General features: G+C 44.3%; 1 long non-coding RNA gene across 1 annotated transcript in view; it reads left to right on the top strand.

The window, feature by feature from the left end:
- The first annotated feature begins 4,248 nt into the window (after positions 1 to 4,248).
- LOC138282364 (uncharacterized) overlaps positions 4,249 to 20,867 on the top strand; it is a 170,721-nt gene continuing 154,102 nt past the window's right edge. Inside the window, exon 1 of the long non-coding RNA XR_011200935.1 lies at positions 4,249 to 4,326. This is a non-coding gene — a long non-coding RNA (uncharacterized lncRNA). The remainder of the gene's footprint in view (positions 4,327 to 20,867) is intronic.

The raw sequence follows: 20,867 nt of genomic DNA, 5'->3' as shown, positions 1-20,867 counted from the left end.
TAAAGAGTGAACAGTGAGTTTCCACAACTGTGCCTGGGACAAGCTGAAGACGACATATTCTCCTGTTATGAGAAGGTCATGCAGCTGAACACTTCCATTGTGCGATGCCTGGGAAGAAGGCAGTAAATGTTTTACACTAATGCTGGTTTCTCTGTCCGCAATGCATCTTGTACCTGAGTTTGCACCATGATATGAATGGTGCAAAACTCATCCCCAGCTGCAACCCACTTTAAATAGCCTTATGAAAGTTGTAATGCCTTATGCTTTGAATTGGAAGCAGTCAGGACTGCATGGCTGTGGGTCAGGTGTAAAATACTCAAGGGAAATGTACCTTCTCGGTTAGCTTAATTGGAATTCTGACTATGTCAACCTTTCGTTTCCTTCATGGCATCTGCAATTCTTTGTAGACCCCAAACTACATTGACAAATCCATAAAGGACAAGAGGTGAGTTTTGCTGCTCCATGTGCCAGAGCAGTTTCTGACTGAAGATGTTTTCCTAGGTTAACACAGGCAATTTTGTTTTTGAAAGGCACTTGTAACCACAGATGGAGATTCAGGTACTCCTTAATTCAAATGTTGAGATACATGTTGGTTACCTAAAACAACTAAAGTGTACAAAGGAACTAGATTCTGATTATTTACCACTAATTTTCTGTATTTAAATTAGATATTCTTTAATGATACCACGTTGTAAAGGAGCAAAGCAGTGCAACTCATCTTGTCACTACCACTAACCTGTTTCTAGGTTCTCAAGGCCTTGTACAGCACAGCACCAGTCTCGATTTAAAGTCTGTATCTCGCAGCATTCTATAGCATCTTTCAACAACAACTCTAAAAGTGAAACTATTTGGGGAACATCTCTATACAAACAAGTCTCCTCCCTTTTGAATGTTCTGCCACCTCATCTCTGCCAGGAACCAACCTTCTCATCAAGACACAAGCACTTGAAAACCTACCGCTACCAATAAGAGTTAGCTTCTTAATTTTTAGAGTAACTGATGTGCCTAACTAGTATAATAATATGAAGTTTGTTATGTTCACTGGAATAGTGTGATAAATTGAGGGATCTATTAACAAAACGTTGTTTCGCCCTGGTGCCACACAAGGGGGTGAAAAGGCAATACAACTACTAAGTCACGTTTATCATGCCAAACAAGGCCACCTTGCATGGCCCTGCATGCCTTGATAAATCTAGAGTAACACAGCACCACCCAAATCTCTCTGTTGCGTTAGAAAGCCAGAGTTAGGCGTTCCATGAGGGAGTATGGGTGGTCCCATGCACCCACCCATGGATTGTGGCACATTCCTAGATTTACCAACACTGGGAAACCTGGGATTGCATCAAAATGCTACACCTTCCCAGGGGAGGTGCAACAAGGAGAAATATCTTAATTATTTAAACAAAGCTAAGTCCATCTTCTTTCTCCTACATTGTAGGTCCTTAGAATCAGTATTACAAAAATATCACAGGCACTCTAGTTCTGTGGTGATGGCTGGCATCATACAAAAATAGCAGGGAAACACTTCCATACAGTCCTTCAGCCAAACACTAGCTGTTGGTGGGCTTCAGCCTGCTTCTACCACAGCTTACCATGAGGGGTTGTAAAACATGGTAGTAACTTCTTTTACTGGTGTACACTAAATATCCAAGTCAGAATATTGGGGGTACTAAATATCGGAAAAAAAAATCGACAGGTAAATAATTCAAGATTTTCTATACCTAGCTCCACATATATGTACCTACACAGCACATATATCTCAAAGATATGTAGATGTGAAGCTAGAGATAATAAATCTATACTTCTGTATCATAGTCAGATACTGCATTGTATTATAAATTAACATTTTTACAATTTTAGTAACTTAAAGGGTATTAAACCAATATTAAAACACTTTGTATGTAAAACTAACAATACCATGATTCATCTACGATTAAAATATCATTGCTAAAGAACTTTAGGAGAGGATTAAAATGGAAGACCTGGGAAAATGACACTGAGGAAAATGAGTTTTTGGTAAAGGAAACCGAAAGGAAGGAGTGCAAAATAAGCAATAAAGTGTGTTATCCCAGGCGGGTAGAAGCTGAGGTGGTCCAGTGACGGCAGTCCTCAGTATAGAAAGTTCTTATGGGCTGGCAGACTGGGGTTGACTCCCTGGTTGCAGATGGGGGCCATCAGCGCTATTGTCATCTGCTCGTGTTCCTGGGCAGTGTGACCCCCCTTCAGCGACTGCTTTAAGCATTGTTTCGTTTGGCTGGCATATCTGCCCTCAGCTCTGCATGGCTGAACACCAGCCTTGTGGCTTAATGGCAAGTTCTTAAGAAAGAAAAAGTGCAAGAAAAAGTGACTTTACTAATGTACGGCAAAAGCACCAGAGTGCCAGGAAGCAACATAGGGGGTGATTCTAACTTCGGCGGGCGGCGGAGGCCGCCCGCCAAAGTTCCCCCACCAAAATACCGCTCCGCGGTCGAAAGACCGCTGAGGGTATTTTGGGATTTGCCCTGGGCTGGCGGGCGGCCGCCAAAAGGCCGCCCGCCAGCCCAGGGCAAATCAACCTTCCCACGAGGACGCCGGCTCAGAATTGAGCCGGCGTAGTGGGAAGGTGCGACGGGTGCAGTGGCACCCGTCGCCTATTTCAGTGTCTGCAAAGCAAACACTGAAATACTTTGTGGGGCCCTCTTACGGGGGCCCCTGCAGTGCCCATGCCATTGGCATGGGCACTGCAGGGCCCCCCAGGGGCCCCACGGCACCCCCTACCGCCATCCTCCCGCCAGGAACAGGATGGCGGTAGGGGGTGTCGGAATCCCCATGGCGGCGGAGCGCGCTCCGCCGCCATGGAGGATTCTGCAGGGCAGCGGGAAACCGGCGGGAGACCGCCGGTTTCCCGCATCTGACCGCGGCCGAGCCGCCGCGGTCAGAATGCCCTGCGGGGCACCGCTGGTCTGTCGGCGGTGCTCCCGCCGACCCTGGGGTCAGAATGACCCCCATAATGGGTGATTACAGGATTCATACTTGTAGGCACAAAGTCTACAGTTGGAAGGTTTAATGACACTGCCACTTAGGGTTTACTTCTTGTGTTTGTAGACCCATTAGCCTTGCAAACATTATTTGTTTCAGGCACGCTTTCAGTAGGGCACATCTGAAGTTGGGTTATGGTCTGAGGCAATACAGTGGAGCGTTGGCTTACTATTGTCCCACTGCTGCCAATAGTTTGAATTTACAAAGTTAATTCATATCACGTATTTTGGACAGTGGTTTTGTTTGTTTTTTCAACATTGCTTTAATGGCAGCCCACAAGAGCTGCAGACTGTCCAATACCGACTGGTCGATTTGAAGGGTGGCAATAGACCTCCAAAGATAAAGTGATCAGGGGTTCCCTGCTTGGGCAAAGATGCTCTGGAGAACGGCTTTCAAGGTGTAGGGTGGGGCCTTTTTGGTCCTATATTGGTAATCTATGAAGGATGCAATGCTTGTCCATGTCTGTCTTTCAGGCCGAATCCCAGGCTTATTAGGCAACTCCGAAGGGATGTAGGTAGTCTGAAAACCTGTTTGAATGTTTTAAGTTGATACTTCTCCATGGTGTTGACTGGTTGTCTCAAATAGGCTTCATGGCCATACCTGACTGTCGACAGGAGAGTTGATGCTAATGCTCACATTATTTGGATGGTGGAGGGCTTTCCAGGGCGTTATTTCATTTGCACATTCCTATTATAATTGCTTCTGTCTTCGTTGTAGTTTGTGTAGCATGCTTATTGGGTCCTTCTTTAGGTGAAACCCAAACAGCTAGGTAGTTGTAACTATCAGCTGTTTCAATTCTTTGTGAGCGCAAGCTCCAAGTGAGGGTTATTTTTTTAGCTAAGTTCACTGCCAAAGACTAATACTTTGGTCTTGGAACAATTGGCCACCATTTTATTAACCTGATTGAACTTATGTAAAGAATTGAGGGCCCTCTGCAGGCCAAGTCTGGTGTGGCCCAGAAGGACAATGTTCTCAGCATATTGTAGTAGTGGGACCTTGGTGCTTCCGATTTTGGATGGTAATAAGTTCACTTGTTTCAGAGCGGCAACCTTGTCTACTGTGTAGAGGTTAAATATCATGGGGGCTAACATGCAGCCTTGATTGAGGCCATTAACGTTCTGGATTTTCCTGCTAACCGCTGTTGGGGTTAACATAACCCTGACCCAAGAAGAGGTGTATGGAGATATGGTGACCAATCTCTGTGTTTTCTCCATAGACTGTTCCTGTCAACCAGGTCGAAGGCAGATGTGTAATCCACAAAAAGACGGAGAGCGCAAGTTGTTTCTTGCAGGTTTCCCAGTGTATTAGGTAAAATAGAGCCACTATGTTGTCCATTGTGAAGGAGTTAGCTCTAAATCATGTTTGACTGAGTGGTATTATGTTGTTTATTTCAGAGAAGTGTTCCAGATCTTTCAGTAGAATTGATACGTGAGCCTTTGCTTTGATATCCAACAGGGAAATAAGGCAATAATTGATTGGATCGCTCCTGTCAACCTTCTTGTACATAGGGCGCCAGCTCTCCGGTAAATGCATGATCACTGGGCAGGATTGATAGAGCAATGTTTAAATGACAGACCACAGATCTGTGTCACCTTTAAAGGCCTTATCAGGTATACCATTTGGTCCCGGTGCTCCATTCTCTCTGGTCTTCTTTGGGATTTTTGAGACAATATTCTTTGTGATCACAATCCCTGGATTTTGGATCTCCTGACAAGTACTTGAAGCATCCAGTTCCATGTTGAAGGAAGTTTTTGCAGGGTCCACTGGTTTTCATTTCAGTGATGACATTGATTCTGGCCATGTGGGCTTGTTTTGTTCTTAAGATACCGCCATAGCTCGACGTGCCCCTGTTTTCCCAACAGTGTGGCTCACACCCCCCAGGTATGGTTGATCAGCACCCAGGTGACGCTGTTGGAAGTCCCCACATACGATGACTTTAGTAGGTGTATTCACACAGAGCACAGATTCAAAAGAGTTGCAGAATTCATGCAGCTGAACTGTATGATCCACACCAGGACTATTGAAGTATACATTAATCAGTAGGGTATTCAGGAGCTGGCCATTGAAGCACATGCTTTCCACTATAGCCAATGGGATCATTTCATTGTGACTTTTGAGGGGTTTACTGTTCAGATCCATGCCCAAGGATGCATAAATTGAGAGACCGCCTGAGGGTCTGCCAACATTTTTCAATCTTGTGACAGCCTTGTTCAGTCTGTGAAATCCCAGGATTGTGATGGGGTCCACTGGCCATGTTTCCTGGAAGCAAAGGAGATTTGCCGACTGGATGAGTGCCATGGCATCTGGCGATTCAAGTAGTTTTGGTAACCCCGCCACATTCCATGATTCAGGATTATGGCTGGGTTCTTCTTGATGTTTATCTGCCGTTGAATGCTGTTTAGGCTAGGAGTGATTTATTGCTCGACGATGTAGCAGCTCCAGTCATTTATTTGTTTAGATCTGTTGATCGTCTCTAGAGCTATTCCCCTTGCTGGCCCTTTACATTTGGAGTAGGAGCATGATATTTCCAACTTATTTTAAAACAGGTTAAGTGGGAGTTTCAAGCTCCTTTAAGAATACTGAATGAGTGTTCCTGCGGCCTTGGCTGGTCTCCTGAGGCCCTCCGCTGGTGTGGATACTTCAGGACTACTGGTTTTGTGAGCTCTATCCCCCAATCTTCAAAAGTCAGCCTATTGTTCAAACTTTCAGCCATTATTGAGGGCGATTTGAACGTGATTATTGTGGATTCTCTTCCACTCTTGCAGGTGACCAAGGTTTTAAATTCAATTCCTTGAAAGTCTCCTGAGGTTACATTAGACAAATTCGGGAAATGTTTGAACAGCCTCAACAAATTTGATCTTTTTAAGGTGGCATGAGATCCATCTGCATTAAATTAGTCATAAAAGCATTGTAAGCTTCACTGACAACTGTTTCCTGGAAAGATCTTCATCAGCCAGACAGGAACTCAAGAATATGAAAGCTTTCCCTTCAACCCATAAAACCGATACCTATGGTTTGGGAGGTTGAATCAAATGGGTACCCCTTAGGAACTTACACGCCAAATGGTGTTCCCCTACTGGTTTGCCTTCCAGAGGATGATGACTCATAGAAATAGTGGAATGAAGATTGTTCACTGATTGATAAGCCGGTCCTTGATAAGCCAACTGTGATAGGAATTAATGGCCAGATGCAAATCTGCACCCATGGGGTATAAACCTCGTTCTTTGCACCTACAAACCCAAAATTTCTATGCTGAAGCATATTTTTTGTGGGTGCTGGGACCCTAAGATTGTTTGCGATAAAAGGAAGTTCGCTCTGAAAGACCCAGTATTTGCCAGTGTCTCCCAAAACTCTCCAGGTCATCAACACAAGCTGACGATCATTGGATGAGGTAACTCGAAGGGTTTGGTGAGAATGTACTGGAAGGTGGAATCTGAACTGAATTCTGCCCTGACATTTCCAGCAACAGAGGGAACCAGGGCTGAGCTCTCCAAAAGGGGGTCACTGTAACCAACTCCACTGGCTTGCATCACATCTGAGAAATGACTCTCTGAATGATGATCAAAGGACAAAGGCAAAGGGAAGAGTCCCCAACCAAGACTGGGGGAAAATATCCGAGCTCATCGCTAGGGGATCCAGTCTCCAGCTGAAAAAGATCAGTAGCTGGGCGTTTACTCAGGAGGCTAAAAGATCTGTCACACACAGGGTTCACTGTTGATTGAGACACTGGAAAACCCTGGGATGTAACATCCAGCTGCTCAAGTCTCTTAGGAAGCGGGAATTCCAATCTGCAACCACGTTAATCTTCCCCAGGATGTAATCTGCTGTTACTGAAATCTCATGTTGGAGACAAAGGTGCCAAAAATCTTTGCCAACCTCCACTAGGAGTCGGGCCAGGTATCCTCCAGCTTGTTGTCCTACCTCACTGCAGAGATGTTGTTCATCCACAGGAGGATACAGCATTGAGTCTTGTGAGGAGATAACTTCTTTATCTCAAACAACCTCGCCAAAAGTTCCAGGCAGTTGATATGCAGTTGCAACTCCTCCGGAGACCAATGGCCCCTGTAGAAAGAGGGCCACATCTCGATCCTCAGCCCCATCTGCTGGTGTCTGACTCCATATTGACATCTGGAAAGCTACCGAAAATGGCTCTGCAGTTGCAAGATTCCAAGTGGTCTAGCCACCAAGTCATCTCTGCCCTGGCTTTCTCTGATAGGAAGATCTGCTCTGTGTATGTTAAACTCTCCCGAAGATGGAGAATCTTCAGGCGTCGAAGGCCTTGATAATGAACGGAACCTCAAAAGATTGTTTGAATGGATGATGCTAATTCTCTCACAATCCTGGCAAGGACTCTCAAAGAAACTGTGGAAGACAAGAGAGCTAGCCTCAGCTTTTTCTTGACTGACTGAATTTTTTTAACTCGAAATTTCCACAAGGCCTGAATTAAATCTGTCTGGAAACTCAGACATCCGAGACAGTGAGAGGTAATTAGACTTGACTTTGGGACATTGATGATGAACCCCAGGTTGTGTAACAAGTGAATCACCCAGTTTACATGGATAAGGACCTGTTCCCACTCTTGGGCCATTATGATCAGATCTTCTAGGTCAGTGGTTCCCAGCCTTTTGACTTCTGTGAACCCCTACTTTATTATTACTGGAACCCAGGGACCCCCACTGAATCATAACTGGAATTGAGGGACCCCCCACTGAGTCATTACTGAATGCAGGGGACCTGATCTGTTAATATTATTATATGCTCTAAGCTGTGGCGCATCCCCTGAGGAGGCTTGTGGAGCCTAGGGTCCCAGACCACAGGTTGAGAACCAATGATCTAGGTAAATTACCCTTAGCCCCCTGTGCCTGAGTGATTCAATGACTGGTCTCATTAATTTGGTGAAACACCAAAGGGTCAAAGAAAGCCCAAAAGGAAGGGCGACAAATTTGTACCACTGCTGATTTCACTAGAACTGGAGAAACCATCTACGGAGTGGAAAAATGGATACCGTCAGATCAGCATCTTACAGGTTGAGTCTGACCTGCTTCTGCAGAAGCTCTCACAAAAGTTGAATGCGTTACATCTTGAAACGGGGGTAGATGACTCAAGCATTGAAATGTTTGAGATTTAGAACCAATCTGCAACCACCTCATTTCTCAATCTCAATCGTGCTGTCAAAACACTTGGGGTAAGGGTGTGCCAATACGCTTGCCTCTTTACACAAGAGCTCTAGAAGTTCCGCACTGACAAAGCATGTCTCTTCTTGGGAAAAGGACAGGGAAGGGGAAAGCAATTTCTAAGTTGGCATTCCATAACATTTGAGCCAGAAGACCCCTTGGTCAGCTGTAATCCAGCACCAGTTGAAAAGAAAATGGTGTATCCTGCCCCCAGAATAACCATTGAAGGAGGAATAATGGGTATCTGAGAAAGAGTATGCCTTGCCGGTTGCTCCACTTCGACAGTTAGCTCTGTGGAAACAGCCTCAAGCCTGTCTGGGTATGGAAGGGTAGAAGATCCTTCAGTTTGGACGTTATTCCATCCCCACAGCCTCTGGGGTGTGAATCTTGACAGGAGGCTTGGCCATATCCTCGGCCTGATGCTCAGCCTCTTTAGCGTCCTATGATGTTAAAAAGGCCCATGTGAAAGACTTTCATAAATGAAGAATGTGCCTTGTGTAGGGTTGAGAAAGTTGCTACAAATTTATCTAGGTCAACAAAACTATCTCCAAAGTTTCATCCAGTTGCCAAAGGGCTGGCTTCCAAAGGAGCCAATTTGGCTAGTTTGGGATCAATGCACATTAGGATGGAGCACACTCTCCGCTCTGAGGAGATTGTGCAGTAGGCATTACCTAACAAACATATAGCCCTTTGAGTCTAACCCATAAGGGTATCCTGTTCCATAGGAGATCCAGCTCCTTAGCCTGGACTGCCAAATCAAGGATCTTGGTCAAAGCCCTTCTTAGGATCTTTGAAGAACTTTTTTATGAAGACTGCCATGTTCTGAACTATTTCTGGCATGTCTGCCACCTTCCCAGGAGAGGAAGGGCGAGGGCATCCCATGCACAATTTTGCCCTGACCTTCTTCTAGAAAAATTTGCACAGTGTGGACTGAACATATGCAAAGGAGGGGCACTATTCAGTTGACCTCGGGTAAACGATCTCCTCAGGATCTAAATCCAAGAGTCTGTCCTGGGAAGTCTGAGGGTGCAGGAAGCAAGTCTTGCATTTATGCTTCAGCACTGGAAGAGGTGATTAATCACTTGTCACGTCTGAATTGGATGACAGAGAAAACATGTAGTATCATGAGGCACTCAGGTGCTAGACATCCCCTGCGGTTCAAAGTTACCATAGCCATGGTCCAGCATGAGCGTCTTTAGTCATCTTATCCAGGGCCTTCTTGTGTGGCTATGATGACTCTGTAGTATTGGAAGCAGACAAATTGGATGGAGTACTGGGACTAGGAATGTCTCCACCCAGATCAAGGAGTGCATATCACTTCAAGGATCATCAGAAAGGTCACAGTACAACAGCTAAGACATTATTCACTGACTCTTAACCCCTTCGCTGCCAGGCCTTTTCCCCCTCCTGTGCCGAGCCTTTTTTTGGCTATTTGGAGCAGTTCGCGCTTAGGCCCTCATAACTTTTTGTTCACATAAGCTACCCACGCCAAATTTGCGTCCTTTTTTTCCAACATCCTAGGGATTCTAGAGGTACCCAGAATTTGTGGGTTCCCCAGAAGGAGGCCAAGAAATTAGCCAAAATACAGTGACAATTTCGTTTATTTTAAAAAAATGGGAAAAAGGGGCTGCAGAAGAAGGCTTGTGGTTTTTTCCCTGAAAAGGGCATCAACAAAGGGTTTGCGGTGCTAAAATCACCAGCTTCCCAGCTTTCAGGAACAGGCAGACTTGAATCAGAAAACCCAATTTTTCAACACAATTTTGGCATTTTACTGGGACATACCCCATTTTTACGATTTTTTGTGCTTTCAGCCTCCTTCCAGTCAGTGACAGAAATGGGCATGAAACCAACACTGGATCCCAGAAACCGCAACATTTCTGAAAATTAGACAAAATTCTGAATTCAGCAAGGGGTAATTTGTGTAGATCCTACAAGGGTTTCCTACAGAAAATAACAACTGAAAAAGAAAAATATTGAAATTGAGGTGAAAAAAACATCAATTTTTCTCTACGTTTTACTCTGTAACTTTTTCCTGCAATGTCAGATTTTCGAAAGCAATATACCGTTACGTCTGCTGGACTCTTCTGGTTGCGGGGATATATAGGGCTTGTAGGTTCATCAAGAACTCTAGGTACCCAGAGCCAATAAATGACCTGCACCCTGCAGTGGGTTTTCATTCTATGCCGGGTATACAGCAATTCATTTGCTGAAATATAAAGATTAAAAAATAGCTATCAAGAAAACCTTTGTATTTCCAAAATAGGCCCAAGATAAGGTGTTGAGAAGCAGTGGTTATTTGCACATCTCTGAATTCCGGGGTGCCCATAGTAGCATGTGAATTACAGGGCATTTCTCAAATAGACGTCTTTTTTACACACTGTCTTACATTTGGAAGGGAAAAATGTAAAGAAAGACAAGTGGCAATAACACTTGTTTTACTATTCTATGATCCCCCAAGTCTCCCGATAAAAATGATCCCTCACTTGTGTGGGTAGGCCTAGCGCCCGCGACAGGAAACGCCCCAAAGCGCAACGTGGACACATCACAGAAAACAGAGCTGTTTTTAGCAAAGTGCCTACCTGTAGATTTTGGCCTCTAGCTCAGCCGGCACCTAGGGAAACCTACCAAACCTGTGCATTTCTGAAAACTAGAGACCTAGGGGAATCCAAGATGGGGTGACTTGTGTAGCTCGGACTAGGTTCTGTTACCCAGAATCCTATGCAAACCTCAAAATTTGGCTAAAAAAACACATGTTCCTCACATTTCTGTGGCAGAAAGTTCTGGAATCTGAGAGGAGCCACAAATTTCCTTCCACCCAGCGTTCCCCCAAGTCTCCCGATAAAAATGATACCTCACTTGTGTGGGTAGGCCTAGCGCCCGCGACAGGAAACGCCCCAAAGCGCAACGTGGACACATCCAAATTTTTTAAAGAAAACAGAGGTGTTTTTTGCAAAGTGCCTACCTGTAGATTTCGGCCTCTAGCTCAGCCGGCACCTAGGGAAACCTACCAAACCTGTGCATTTCTGAAAACTAGAGACCTAGGGGAATCCAAGATGGGGTGACTTGTGTGGCTCGGACCAGGTTCTGTTACCCAGGATCCTTTGCAAACCTCAAAATTTAGCTAAAAAAACACATGTTCCTCACATTTCTGTGGCAGAAAGTTCTGGAATCTGAGAGGAGCCACAAATTTCCTTCCACCCAGCGTTCCCCCAAGTCTCCCGATAATAATGATACCTCACTTGTTTGGGTAGGCCAAGCGCCCGCGACAGGAAACGCCCCAAAGCGCAACGTGGTCACATCCAAATTTTTTAAAGAAAACAGAGGTGTTTTTTGCAAAGTGCCTACCTGTAGATTTTGGCCTCTAGCTCAGCCGGCACCAAGGGAAACCTACCAAACCTGTGCATTTCTGAAAACTAGAGACCTAGGGGAATCCAAGATGGGGTGACTTGTGTGGCTCGGACCAGGTTCTGTTACCCAGAATCCTTTGCAAACCTCAAAATTTGGCTAAAAAAAGACATGTTCCTCACATTTCTGTGGCAGAAAGTTCTGGAATCTGAGAGGAGCCACAAATTTCCTTCCACCAAACGTTCCCCCAAGTCTCCCGATAAAAATGATACCTCACTTGTGTGGGTAGGCCTAGCGCTCGCGACAGGAAATTGCCCAAAACACAACGTGGACACATCACATTTTTTCATAGAAAACAGTGCCTACCTGTGGATTTTGGCCTCTAGCTCAGCCGGCACCTGGGGAAACCTAGCAAACCAGCGCATTTCTGAAAACTAGAAACCCTAGGGAATCCAAGATGTGGTGATTTGCGGGGCTCTGACCAGGTTATGTTACCCAGAATCCTTTGCAAACATCAAAATTTGGCCAAAAAACACTTTTTCCTCTCATTTCGGTGACAGAAAGTTCTGGGATCTGAGAGGAGCCACGAATTTCCTTCCACCCAGCGTTCCCCTAAGTCTCTCTATAAAAATGGTACCTCACTTGTGTGGGTAGGCCTAGCGCCCACGAAAGGAAATGGCCCAAAACATAACGTGGACACAACATATTTTTTCACAGAATACAGAGGTGTTTTTTGCAAAGTGCCTACCTGTGGATTTTGGCCTCTATCTCAGCCGGCCCCAGGGGGGGGGGGGGGGGCAGAAATGCCCTAAAATAAATTTGACCCCCCCCCAAACCCCCCCTTGCCCGGGAGCGACCCTTGCCTACGGGGTTGCTCCCCCTGCGTGACATTGGCGCCAAAAAACAAATCCCCCAGTGCTTAGTGGTTTCTGCCCCCTTGGGGGCAGATTGACCTAAAATCGACCAATCTGCCCCCAAGGGGGACAGAAATGGTCTAAATACAATTTGCCCCCCAGGGGAGCGACCCTTGCCTGATGGGTCGCTCCCCATCTCTAAAAAAACAAACAAACAAAAAAAAAACCGCAAAAAACAAAAAGTGCCCTGGCGCCTAGAGGTTTCTGCCCCCCCCGGGGGCAGATCGGCCTAATAATAGGCTCAGGGGGGGCAGAAATGGCCTAAAATAAATTTCCCCCCCCCCCCCCAACCCCCTCCCCCCCCCGGAGCGACCCTTGCCTACGGTGTCGCTCCCCCTGCGTGACATTGGTGCCGACAAACAAATCCCCGGTGCCTAGTGGTTTCTGCCCCCTTGGGGGCAGATTGACCTAAAATCGACCAATCTGCCCCCAAGGGGGGCAGAAATGGTCTAAATACAATTTGCCCCCCAGGGGAGCGACCCTTGCCTGATGGGTCGCTCCCCATCTCTAAAAAAACAAACAAACAAAAAAAAAACCTCAAAAAACAAAAAGTGCCCTGGCGCCTAGAGGTTTCTGCCCCCCCCCGGGGGCAGATCGGCCTAATAATAGGCTCAGGGGGGGCAGAAATGGCCTAAAATAAATTTGCCTCCCCAACCCGCAGCTCCCCCCCAGGAGCGACCCTTGCCTACGGGGTCGCTCCCCCTGCGTGACATTGGTGCCAAAAAACAAACCCCCGGTGCCTAGTGGTTTCTGCCCCCCCTGGGGGCAGATCGGCCTAATACCAATAGGCCGATCTGCCCCCAGGGGGGGCAGAGATGGCCTAAAATAAATTTGCCCCCCACACCCCTCTGGGGAGCGACCCTTGCCTACAAGGTCGCTCCCCTTGCGTGACGGCGCAAAAAAAAGATCCCTGGTGCCTAGTGGTTTCTGCCCCCCTTGGGGGCAGATTGACCTAAAATCGGCCGATCTGCCCCCAAAGTGGGCAGAAATGGCCTAAATACAATTTGCCCCTCCAGGGGAGCGACCCTTGTCCAAGGGGTCGCTCCCCATCTGTAAAACAAAAACAAAAAAAATCCCTGGTGCCTAGGGGTTTCTGCCCCCCTTGGGGGCAGATCAGCCTAATCAAAATAGGCTGATCTACCCCCCAGGGGGGCAGAAATGGCCTAAAATAATTCCCCCCCCCCCCCCCCCCCCCCAGGGAGCGACCCTTGCCTAAGGGGTCGCTCCCCTTGCGTGACATTGACGCCAAAAAACAAATCCCTGGTGCCTATTGGTTTCTGCCCCCTTGGGGGCAGATTGATCTAAAATTGACCAATCTGCCCCCAAGGGTGGCAGAAATGGTCTAAATACAATTTGCCCCCCAGGGGAGCGACCCTTGCCTGATGGGTCGCACCCAATCTAAAAAAAAAAAACCAAACAAAAAAAAAAAAACACAAAAAAAAAATTTGCCCTGGCGCCTAAAGGTTTCTACCCCCCCTGGTGGCAGATCGGCCTAATAATAGGCCGATCTGCCCACAGGGGGGGGCAGAAATGGCCTAAAATAAATTTGCCACCCAACCTAACCCCCCCCCCCCCACCGCGACCCTTGCCTACGGTGTCGCTCCCCCTGCGTGACATTGGCGCCAAAAAACAAATGCCCAGTGCCTAGTGGTTTCTGCCCCCTTGGGGGCAGATTGACCTAAAATCGACCAATCTGCCCCCAAGGGGGGCTGAAATGGTCTAAATACAATTTGCCCCCCAGGGGAGCGACCCTTGCCTGATGGGTCGCTCCCCATCTCTAAAAAAACAAACAAACAAAAAAAAAAACACACACATTTGTTTTTGCCCTGGCGCCTAGAGGTTTCTGCCCCCCTCTGGGGGCAGATCGGCCTTATAATAGGCTCAGGGAGGGCAGAAATGGCCTAAAATAAATTTCCCCCCCAACCCACCCGGAGCGACCCTTGCCTACGGTGTTGCTCCCCCTGCGTGACATTGGCGCCAAAAAACAAATCCCCGGTGCCTAGTGGTTTCTGCCCCCTTGGGGGCAGATTGACCTAAAATCGACCAATCTGCCCCCAAGGGGGACAGAAATGGTCTAAATACAATTTGCCCTCCAGGGGAGCGACCCTTGTCTGATGGGTCGCTCCCCATCTCTAAAAAAAAAAAAAAAAAAAAAAAAAAAACACCAAAAAAAAAATTTGCCCTGGCGCCTAAAGGTTTCTACCCCCCCTGGTGGCAGATTGGCCAAATAATAGGCCGATCTGCCCCCAGGGGGGGGCAGAAATGGCATAAAATAAATTTGCATCCCCAACCCCCACCCGCCCCCCGGGAGCGACCCTTGCCTACGGGGTCGCTCCCCCTGCGTGACATTGGCGCCAAAAAACAAATCCCCGGTGCCTAGTGGTTTCTGCCCCCTTGGGGGCAGATTGATCTAAAATCGACCAATCTGCCCCCAAGGGGGGCAGAAATGGTCTAAATACAATTTGCCCCCCAGGGCAGCGACCCTTGCCTGATGGGTCGCTCCCAATCTCTAAAAAAACAAACAAACAAAAAAAAAAAACACAAAAAAAAAATTTGCCCTGGCGCCTAAAGGTTTCTACCCCCCCTGGTGGCAGATCGGCCTAATAATAGGCCGATCTGCCCCCAGGGGGGGGCAGAAATGGCCTAAAATAAATTTGCATCCCCAACCCCCCCAGGAGCGACCCTTGCCTACGGTGTCGCACCCCTGCATGACATTGGCGCCAAAAAACAAATCCCCGGTGCCTAGTGGTTTCTGCCCCTTGGGGGGCAGATTGACCTAAAATCGACCAATCTGCCCCCAAGGGTGGCAGAAATGGTCTAAATACAATTTGCCCCCCAGGGGAGCGACCCTTGCCTGATGGGTCGCTCCCCATCTCTAAAAAAAATAAGAAATAAACAAAAAATAAGAAAAACACAAAAAAAAAAATTGCCCTGGCGCCTAGAGGTTTCTGTGCAGCACTGTGCCTCAGGACGTAACCATTACGTCCTGGGCACAGAAGGGGTTAAACAGAGCTGTCAACAGTTTCCACCAACTGCTCATCCAGGTGGTAATCATTTGCATCCTCATAGACGTCATAGCCCTCATACTACCCTTGGAAATAACCTGACATGATAGGAAGACACAAGGCTTTCACTGTTTAATACCAGAAAAATTCTAATAGGAGAGTGAGACACCAGGGGAGATCATCCAAGAAAGGGTAGAGGAGTACTAAGTACTAAATATAAACTCTGCCTGGTAACTGTGGAGTGAGCAGCCTGCAAACCCACAGAACAGAGTTCTTTCTAGTTTATTGCATCCCCAGAAGGACATAAGAGGAGTTATTGAGGCAAGTGCTGAGCTCCAAATCCGATCTGTAGAAATGTTGCGAGTGCCTTGCACACGATTGATAAAAAGAGGAATGCACACACTGAAATAGATTGCGAAAGAGTCTTCTAATGCCTCCCTCTCACTCCACACCTGGATCCAAATTGAAACCCAGGTCACCTGCCAAAGGTGGTCTGGGTTTAACCTATTGAGATAACTAAAACATTCTAAAAGCATACTCATACCCCATATACCATTGCGATAGACAACAGGGAAACGAATCAGTGAAACGCATGCTCATGATACGTCGCATTCGCATACAATGTCATGTACAATTTTAAAAAAATATCTTCTATAGAACATTAAAGTTTCTCCAATATGAAAAAAGTATGACATCAAAGACCACTTATCTTATAACTGCTGAGGCACAAAGAAAGAGGAAGGACAATGGGGAATTCAAGGTCTTGTAAGCTTACCAAGGCACTGACTGGAGAATGGAGTAATGCTGTCATGGGGCTATTCATGGCAAATTAAGTTTTGTGTTTTACCATTATATGAGTGGCTGTTGTGTTTTTTTGCAGTAAAGAAAGAGAAGCATATTCTGAAGTCTCTGGCCCTGAAATAGAAGGGTAATCTCTCTTATTTTCTGTACTACTAAGTGACAACTCTGTGGCAGCAAGTGCTACATAGATTTATTATTATATGTCAAGGCAGTAATATAAAGTGCAAATGAGTTGATAAAAAAAAAGATATGGTACCAGAATATTGTTGTCAGAATGTCATTAGAAATAAACATTCTGTCCTAAATATTGTCTGCAAAAATATCGTCCCATTGGAGTTAATTGAAAATCTGCACTAATGGGACAAAATGCATGTGAACGATATTTGGCACACTATATTTATGTCAAATTATATTTCTGCATACAATATTCAGACATGCAATTGAAAAAGCACACTGAAACAGATGATGATATGTAGATGACTCTCATTGTTTTTTCCTGGAGAATGGTTGGAATTCTAAGTGTTTTTAAAATAGACAAGCATTGGCAAACCTAACAGTCTGCAGTCGTCTGCCAACATTTTTGCAATTTGTTTTTTTTGTCATGGCTTTTGCAAACCTTTACTGTGTGGAAAGCTGCTGAATGTTTGACAATCTAAAAAAAAATCAATGGCCCAAGGCTAAAATCCTTTTGGGTTAAAAAAAAGCACACATTAGTGTAGTACTTCCTGGCACTGAGGGAACTACTATGTGTGTGGATGTGATCCATGTGAAATGGCACATGCCTTAATTCATAGTGAAAAAAAACAAATGATGGACTGAATGTGAAACAAATCAAACATTTACCCCCAGTCACAGACCACGGTATAATCAATCGTTTTTTTTTGCTTGCCATGCCATTCCAGTTGGGACCCAGCCATATGCAAATCAATCTTGAACCTGTTCCCCATGTGAATAGTCCAACATGAACTGCCAGGCCAGATCCTCCCTGGACCAGAAAAAGAGTGATGGATTAAATCAAGCTCTGTGACTGGGGGTGAGTGTTTGAAAAGTTTCAGCACTCCGCCCATCGTCCTTTTGTATTGCTTAACTCATAGTGAGGTCAGCCAGTGGCTGGAGTGGGGTGACGCATTGCCCATTGGTGCATGCTCGAGTGGGTTGGAGAAAAATGTTACTGACTCAACCACAGACAAATGGATGAAGTGTGGCTGAAAATCCCTTTATGTGACTATATCATACACACAATTTTAGTAAAATCAAAAGGGCTTGACTAACACAGACCTAAAAAAGCCAGTCGTTATTCCATTTCCTGCCAGCCTCTTGCCTTTGAGAAAAAAAGAAAGACAACAAGGAGGAAAGAAAGAAGGAGAAAGAAAGAAAGATGACAAGGAGGAAAGAAAGAAAGAAAGAAAGAAGCAAGAAAGAAGGAATGATAGCAAGAAAGATGGAAAGAATGAATGAAAGCAAGAAAGAAGGTAAGAAAGCAAGAATGAAATAATGAAAGAATGAAATTAAAAAGGAAAACCAGAAACCAAGAGAGATGAAAAAAGGAATGATAGAAAAAAGAAAGCAAGAAATAGGAAAGACTAAATGAAATAAAAAGGAAAAAGAAAAAAGGAATGACAGAAAATTGGAAAAGTAGGAATGAAAGAATGGAAGAAAAGGGGAAGAATGAATGAAAAAGGAAACAAGGAATGAAAGAAAAGGAAAGTGAGATAGAAGGAATGAAAGAAAAGGGGAAGCTAGGAAGAAAGAATGGAAGAAAAAGGGAAAGAAGGCTAACAATGGAAAAAGAAAAATGAAAGAAAGAAAAAGAAAAGCAAGGAAGAATGAATAAGAGAATTAAACAAGGAAAGAAGGAATAGAAGAAAACAGGAAAACACGAACTAAGAATGAAAGAAAGAAGGAAAGACAGAAAGAAGGAATCAGAGATTCAAAGAAGAAAGGAAAGAAAAACAAAACAAAAGGAAAGAAAAGAAATAAAAAATGAAAAAAGAAGGAATGAAATATAAAGGAAAGCAAGAAAGAAGGAAAAATGATTGACAGGATGACAGAAAAAAAAAGTCAAGAATAAAAGACAAAAGGAAAGAAAGAAAACCAGAAAGCAGGAATAAAAGAAAATGAAAAAAGTGAAAATGAATACAAGAAAGCAAGAAAGAAGGAAAGAAACAAACAAAAGAAGGACAGAAAGAAAGAAGAAAGGAAAGCAGGAATAACACATTGTTTAAAATGCTGAAAATTAAACATGATAAAGGCTACTTTTCTTTCAGGGCAAAGTTATTAAAAAAACACTGAAAATGAGTCCGGAACAAACATGTTCTCATAACTTGTCTGCTTATTTATTCAAATGTATAATATTGAAGCTTTGGATAACTTAATACTGAACATTTTCAAACAGATGCAATCTGTTAAGCTGTGAAATTTATTTTAGAGTGTTATTTGTTCATTGAGAAAGTCAGATAAACATAGGATTTTCCCAAAAGAAATTTACAACAGCATTGGCACGAGACAGGAACTGATAAAGCATGGAAGGTGGTCTGTGCTGACATTTGGTATAAAGCGCCCTGCTGTCACATTACACTCTAAACACAATTGCAACATCAAAGTAACAAATTTAAAACAAAAACATTTAAAGGGAACTAGCTTGTGTGCAGATGTGTTCCTTGTGAAAGAGCAAAATGCAGTCACTCAAATTCAAGTCATCCAGTGGGTGAAGTGGGCTGACCCCCTTACCTCATGCTGTTTGCAGTAGTGGGAGGAATCATAAGGTGAATCATACACCAACAGTCCAATGGGCTAAGAAATGTGACTGAAAACCACTTTAAATAAGTGTGCTGCACATATATATGTATTCCTCAAAAGGTCTTGGCTAACGCTAAACCTAAAAAAGAGTAGTAACTGACTATTATTATGAAGTTGTGGCCTTCATTTCCACGAAGCCACAATGTTGGAGGTTTGTAATGCATGTTTCTACTGAAACAAATGATTTCTATATTTTAGCTAGTGTCTGGGGTTGTCAATAGCAAAAGAAAGCCAGATTTTATTGACACAAAAATGTCCAATGCTTAAGCATTTATCCAGAAAAGCAACATAAGATTTACCAGAACTGAATCTTTACTTTTGTTGACAACAGACTTCAGCTGCCAGAAGAGGAGACAACTTGCATGTAGACAGTCACCTTTTTCAACAGTCACCTTGACTCTGCCAAATGGTAGATTTGGTGAGACTGTGGGACAGATTTGCAGATAAAGAGATGAAGGAGGTGGTTGCGCAAGCAGGAGCGACGGATTTGATGGCGAAATTAGAAGCAGGAGTATTCTGGACAGTGATAGTAAGTGTGGCAGCTGCAAAGAATCAAATGAAAGAATCAAAATCACTACACCATGCAGGCAAATCAGTCTATGACAGCACCTTTTTTTTGCAGGAAAACAGGAAGTGTTTGGGGTAAGATAAGTATTTTTATCACTTCAATTGCAAGTGCTCATCTTTTTGAAACACTAATTCATCAATATGCCCCCGAATAATGATAAAGCACAACCACAAACCAAACCGTGAAACAAAGAGGAAACAAATCACAATATAAATGTAATATCATACCTGCCCTTTCAAATGTCAATTCCCTTTACATCAAAAAATACGACATGGGTTTATTGTAAAATTCTTTGCTCAAAATATCTTTATTTGTGAATTCCACCAAGAAAATATGTGCTATCTTAAACATATTTGAATAGTTTCAGTTTGCTGTTCCCAAAACTGTGAATTAGAGTTGTGACTGACTTTCACCTAAGACTTGATAAGTCAAACTCCCAGCATTAATTGATTGAATTCTCCACATATTTAGCTTTTATATGACAATGTCAGGTCACAACTTGAAAGAGAAATCATCTAGTATTATCCTAAATCTCCTTTCCAGTGCTTTTGCAAGGATATTTTTCCTTTACAGGAAAAATCTAAAAGATAATAATCACATTTCTTGGTCTTGCACTATCTGTAGGGATCGTCCCTGGAGCTTTATGCACTTTGGCTCCTGAGAGAGTACAATCATGTTTTTCTGCAGTATGTAATTCTTGATCAAACCAGACTCTAATTAAGTCTGCTCCTTCTGAGATTCCCACCCTTTTGAAATTATTCTAACATGGGTAATTTTGAAAGTCCTCAACTGAACTTATAATGAAGGCTTTTCCAATTGTTATCTTTCATCAGACTTAAGATTCCATTACTGTAATTTTTACTTGAATGTTACCATGAATTTATTACGTAGTTCAAATTTAGCATCTGAGAAATAATGTTCAGTTCACAGGAATTACATAACAGCATAACAAACATATGGCATCTGCCCTCCAATTTTCCTATTCTTCACCATTCAAGTGCCAGCTGAGATAATTTGAATACTATATGTGTTCTCTAATTACACCATTTTTTTTTCAAGTGCTTTCTACCTTTATCAGGATCAAGCAAATACGTTTTTCCTGAGTTTCACATGCTCTGATTCATTTGACTTCAAGGGGCATATTTACAATGAACTGCTGCAGCGTGGTGTCTGCGCCAATATTGTCACTGCCACACTGTTTCAGTTCTAAAATGCAGGGATGCAGCGTATTTACAGAAATATG

This window comes from Pleurodeles waltl, chromosome 2_2 (genome assembly GCF_031143425.1).
Source record: "Pleurodeles waltl isolate 20211129_DDA chromosome 2_2, aPleWal1.hap1.20221129, whole genome shotgun sequence".
NCBI lineage: Eukaryota > Metazoa > Chordata > Amphibia > Caudata > Salamandridae > Pleurodeles > Pleurodeles waltl.
The sequence above is the reverse complement of the archived record's forward strand: the minus strand, read 5'-3'. Positions and strand labels throughout refer to the sequence as shown.